This window comes from Rutidosis leptorrhynchoides, chromosome 7 (assembly GCF_046630445.1).
Source record: "Rutidosis leptorrhynchoides isolate AG116_Rl617_1_P2 chromosome 7, CSIRO_AGI_Rlap_v1, whole genome shotgun sequence".
Lineage (NCBI taxonomy): Eukaryota > Viridiplantae > Streptophyta > Magnoliopsida > Asterales > Asteraceae > Rutidosis > Rutidosis leptorrhynchoides.
In genome coordinates this window covers 259,023,300-259,029,299 of record NC_092339.1, presented here as the reverse complement: position 1 = coordinate 259,029,299, position 6,000 = coordinate 259,023,300, and positions in this window count along the sequence as shown.

The window sequence follows — 6,000 nt, the reverse complement described above, 5'->3', positions numbered from 1 at the left end:
TTGAGCAACGAAACGCTCGGGTTTACTTTAATAATTAATTTTATTAATTATTAACTTTTTAAAAATAATTAATTTATTGGGTTTTTAATAAATTAACGTTTGGTTGCGTTTGACGATCGGTTTAGCGTTTCGGACCTTCGGTACGACTAAACGACACTTGAAACGGACCACGAATACATGGAATTGCAAAACACGAGCCCGGGAGTACCCCATGGGCCCCAATCGGCCGAACACCCCTCCTCACCCGTTTATGTTTAATTTTGATTACTTGGGGGACTTAATTGCTAAATTGTAACACTAGGGTTAGTATAAATTAGAGTGTTAACCTAATTAATCACAAAACCCTTACACACAAAAAAGGCAGTCGATTCCTCCTGGCTCCCTCCCCATCGTCAACCATCATAACCATCACCATACCTTCAATTTTAATTTTTTGATCAAACCTCAAGAACAAACGTTGTGATTCGCGTTATCCTCTACGTATTGGTGTGCTTTAATTGTTGATCTAAGGTATATTTATATGAACCCTAATTATAAAAATCTGATTTTTATTAAAGTTTCATAGTTATGTTGTCAATTGCTCAAGTCTATACGCGTACGTGTTAATTGTAATCGTTATATTGATTGTTTGATGCGTTAGGGTTTAAAATGAATTTGTTTATGCATGATCAGAAAAATTAATTTTTTCAAATGGTAATTATTATGTTATATTCAGATTCATTGCAAAAAACTATTAAGTTTAGGCTTTGGATTCGCTTGATTTCGTTTCCGGATGATCAAGTTATGCTTAATTGAAATTAACGTTGTGTTTTTGTGATTGATCAGAAATCTGGAATTAATAGACCACGAATTGGCATGTGAGACTTATACCACTGGAAAGATAATTTAAAAACACTCAATTTAGACTATGATATCATGTCGTTTGCTTATGTATAACCCGAGATATTTTTGAATTAGTGTAAAAGTAGTTTTATACAGCACTTGCATGAAAATAACCTTGTATGATAAAATGTGGTAACTTCTGTGATTAAAGCTTTGCATATTTGAAATTTACACAAAAAGTAATTCACCTTTCATGTAGATATCATAGGCTAATTGTGATGCCCCGTACAAAATCATCGTGTACGAATCATCAATAACAGGATCATTACAACGTCAAATACTATATGCTGTTTCAAAATAAGTTTGCATTCATGAATAAAGGGGACATTTTAACCAACGTCAAATGTTTAACATCCGAAAGTATGCTTCTACGAATAGCAAGCAAAAATAATAGTACGTGACCCATAGGTCATTACAAATACATCGTTTCAAAAGTAATATAGTTTGAATGCATAATAAACGTTTCATGCGGTGACATCTCTAATAAGCGCAGCGGGTGTCTACAAAGCATGACTAGTACAGCGGAAGCAAGCAAACCTTAAGCACCTGAGAAAAACATGCTTAAAAATGTCAACACAAAGGTTGGTGAGCTATAGTTTAAGTATAACAGTAATGTAAGGTAGGCCACGAGATTTCAGTGCTTCAAACAGCGTTTCAAAACAGTATGAAAAGTATATGTATAACCGTGGGCACTTGGTAACTAACTTAATGTAAATAACAACACCTAAAAGTACACTTCGCGAGTGCATAAGTTTACGAAGTATTAAACACCCGTTAAATGCTAGCGCTACTAGCCCGAGTGGGGATGTCAAACCCTATGGATCCATATCTAAGATTCGCGTTCACCGGTTCAAAGACCAATGACTAAACGTTACCGAGCTAAGGGGAAAGTTTATTCCATTATATAACCCACACATATACAAAGTTTAAGTACTCATGACTAGTATGTAAAATGTAAAATGCGCATGTATTCTCAGTTCCCAAAATAGTTAAAGTAAAAAAGGGATGCTATAACTCACAGTGGAAAGTAGTAAAAGTCGATACGCGGGAATAGTAAGCAAGTAGTTGGTCCGAAAGGTCCTCAACCTAAGTCAAAAGTTACTAAGTCAGTAAATCGTTCCCAAAGGTTTAAACGTATGTAAATTAGGTCTTAAGTACCATCATCATTCATCATTAAACAAAAAGTGTAAAGTAAGTTTTAAGTCAAGACTAGGGTTTGAAATAAATGCTGAATTCGTTCAGTCACCACGACCTATATACAAACTGAAATGAGGTGAGACCAGTGGCCATGGCTCCGTATATGAGTCCCCTAGGTACTGACCAATTTCCAGAACCTAAATCATCTTTGTTTGACCGTGGTGACAGTTTAAGTGCGAGTAGGTCAAAAATTTTAGCACAACGTTAATAGGGTGTAGTGACTTTCGGGAGGCCATAGATCCTAAACCGTAACTTGGATTAAGACGAGGTCTAAATGGAAAATCATCTACTCAAACTGAACTAACTGAAAATTAACTTTCCAGTAGCCCAGGTAGTCTGATAAGTTCCAAAAATAGTAATAAATGTGTTATGGTGGGTTCTTAGTGCTTGATGCTCATCACGGTTCTCATCCTTGATGCGTATAGCTTCAAGTGTACAACTCGTTGATGGGTTTGTATCATCTTAGCCAAGTTTTGACTATCATAACACTTGTGTAGGTCTAAGATAAGTTGTACAACTCACTTAAGAGTTGTATGTAGTTTGATGAACCAAAGTTATATCAAGATCTTAGATCCAACACATACATGAGTTACAAAAGTAATATTAAGCTACAAACTTGAAAGTAAACTAAATAATCAAGATCTTAAGTTGTAGAACTTAGATCTTAGCTAGATCTTAAAGATCCTAGACTAGAAAGTCTAGATCTAATGTTCTTAAGTTAGATCCTAAGTTATAGAACTTGGATCTTCACTTTAATGAAACCATAAGTTATGAAACTTAGATTTTCAACTAGTAAAATGTATGTAAGCTTGTAAGCTCTTATTTACAACAAAATTAGAAGACCATAAGCTATAGAAGTTTAGATCCAACACAAGTATATGAAGTTATAACTAGAAAGTTATACTTCCATGTTCTTGAACTTATAAAGTTAACTTTTAGTTTCAAGAAATATGAGATCAAGATTAACTAGTAATACTTGACCAAATTAACAACATCACAACTTTAAAGTACTAATAAAAGGAAGAAATAAACTAAATATACAAGTAAAAGTTCATGGTTGTTCATACTTTAAAAGATTCAAGCCAAGGCTTTGATCTTTAAGAAAGTAAACCTTAAGTTTACAAACATGAACACAAGTATGATTTTTAAAACTCATGAACTTTCTTTTAACAAGTGTTATGGAGGAATCAAACTATAAACTTGATCCTCACTTGGTTCTTGTTTGTTCTTGAAATAACAAGATAATATGAAGAATAAAACTAGAGAGTTTGATTCTTACAACTAGTAAGTAAACAACAACAACAACAAAGAACAAGTAACAAAACAAGCAAATGTTGAAGATGTTTAGGTTTATGTTTCAGTTTTAGAACAAGAAAAGAAGAGAGAATGAAGCCTTGTTACTTACAAGTTTGAGAGAAAATGGAGAGTAAAATGAAATGCAAGTAAGTGTGTGTGTGTGAGAAATGAAGATAATACAAGTAATAAGTAACACAAAAAAAAGTTTGAACTCCCCATTACCACCCTTGAAGTCGTCGGTTTTCAAGCTCAAAGAGGAAGGAATCAAATGCACTTTCAACATGGGAGAATGGTGTAAGCTTGAAGTGGTATTAAAGTTAAATGGTGTGGGAAAAAGGAGTGTAAGTATGCATGTAACTAGATTCCTCACTAAGCTAATTAATCTAGTTATATCTTAATGTAATACTTGCATAAAAATGGGCTAACTTAGTCCATTAAGTGTATAGGGTGGGCTTCCAAGTCCATGTACATTAATAAAAGCCCAAGTCCAAGTAAGTAACAAATTTAAATAAATAAAGCCCAAGTAATTAACCACTAATCATTAGTTAATTAAAAATGACTAATAATAATTAATCATGAACGTAAATAATATCCAAAATATTATTCGTGTAAAGTACATGTGTCACTAAGACAAGTCGGGCCATGAAAAGTTAAATACGGTAACAAGTAACACGTATAAGAACACGTTTATTAAAACGCAAGCATTAATAATAAATTATTAATAACTAAACGTTGGAAAATCCAGGGTCGTTACATTACCCACCTGTTAAAGAAAATTTCGTCCCGAAATTTTAAGCTGAGGTAGATGGAGGAGTCAGGAAAAGGTGAGGATACTTCTGCATCATATGATCCTCTCGTTCCTAGGTAAACTCAGGTCCTCGTTTGGCATTCCATCGTACTCGGAAGATCGAAATCTTGTTGTGCTTCAAAGTTTTGACCACACGGTCCATAATTTCGACAGGTTCTTCTACGAAATGGAGTTTGTCATCAATTGTAAGTTCCTCCAATGGTATGACATGTTCCGGTTCAGCAAGACACTTCTTTAAATTCGATACATGAAAGGTAGGATGAACTGAGCTCAATTGAGTTGGAAGATTCAAACGGTAAGCAACGGGTCCAACACGCTCCAAGATTTCAAAAGGACCAATGTATTGCGGGTTGAGCTTCCCACGTTTTCCAAAACGAATTACACCATTCCAAGGTGCGACCTTCAACATTACACGGTCACCCACGTTGAATTCGAAGTCTTTACATTTAAGTTCGGCATAACTCTTTTGGAGATCACCGGCCGTCTCAAGTCTCGCTTGAATTTGGACAATCTTCTCAGTTGTTTCATGGACTATCTCGGGTCCGGTGATTTGCGTTTCGCCTACTTCGGCCCAACAAATAGGAGATCAGCACTTGCGGACATATAATGCTTCAAAAGGTGCAGCATTAATACTCGAGTGATAACTGTTGTTGTAAGAGAATTTGGCTAGCGACAAATTCCTTTCCCAAGCCTTTCCGAAATCAATGACACATGCACGCAACATACCCTCTAAAGTCTGAATCGTGCATTCGCTTTGTCCATCAGTCTGCGGGTGATACGCAGTACTCATGTCGAGTCGGGTTCCCAAGGCTTCTTGTAAAGAATGCCAAAATCTGGAAGCAAAACGGGGATCGCGATCTGAGATGATCGATAAGGGCATGCCATGACGAGATACAACCTCTTTTATGTATAGTTGAGCGAGTCTCTCCATCGTATCAGTTTCCTTCATGGCTAAGAAGTGTGCAGATTTAGTGAGACGGTCAACAATAACCCAGATGATATCGTATCCGCCCACCGTCTTTGGTAACTTCGTAATAAAATCCATTGTTATCCTTTCCCACTTCCATTGGGGGATTTTCTATTGTTGAAGTAACCCAGAAGGCCTCTGATGTTCGGACTTAACCTTCGAGCAAGTCAAACACTTACCCACATAAGTTGCAACGTCCTTCTTAAGATTAGGCCACCAGTACTGTTCCTTAAGATCGTTGTACATTTTACCGGCTCCTGGATGAATCGAATATCTCGACTTGTGGGCTTCATCTAATATAAGGTTCCGTAGATCTTCATAACGAGGTACCCAAATTCTTCCGCATAGCATCGGAGTCCAGTCTCCTTAACTTCAAATCGAGAAATGAGAATGTTCAAGTATTCATGAGATATATTCTCCTCCTTGAGAGCCTCATCTTGGGATGCTCGGATCTGGCTATTGAGGTTCGAATTAATGGTGATGTTCAGTGCCCGAACACGAAGAGGTGCCATCCTCTCCTTTCGGCTCAAAGCGTCAGCTACAACATTGGCCTTGCCAGGGTGATAACGAAGTTCACAATCATAGTCGTTCAGGGTCTCGATCCATCGATGCTGTCTCATATTCAGTTGCTTCTAATCAAAGATATGTTGGAGGCTTTTATGATCGGTGAAAATAGTGCTCTTAGTTCCATAAAGATAATGTCTCCACAGCTTTAATGCAAATACAACGGCTCCAAGCTCGAGATCATGCGTAGTGTAATTTCATTCGTGAATCTTCAGTTGACGAGAGGCGTAAGCAATAACCTTTGTGCGTTGCATCAGTACACAACCAAAACCACTTTTTGAAGCAT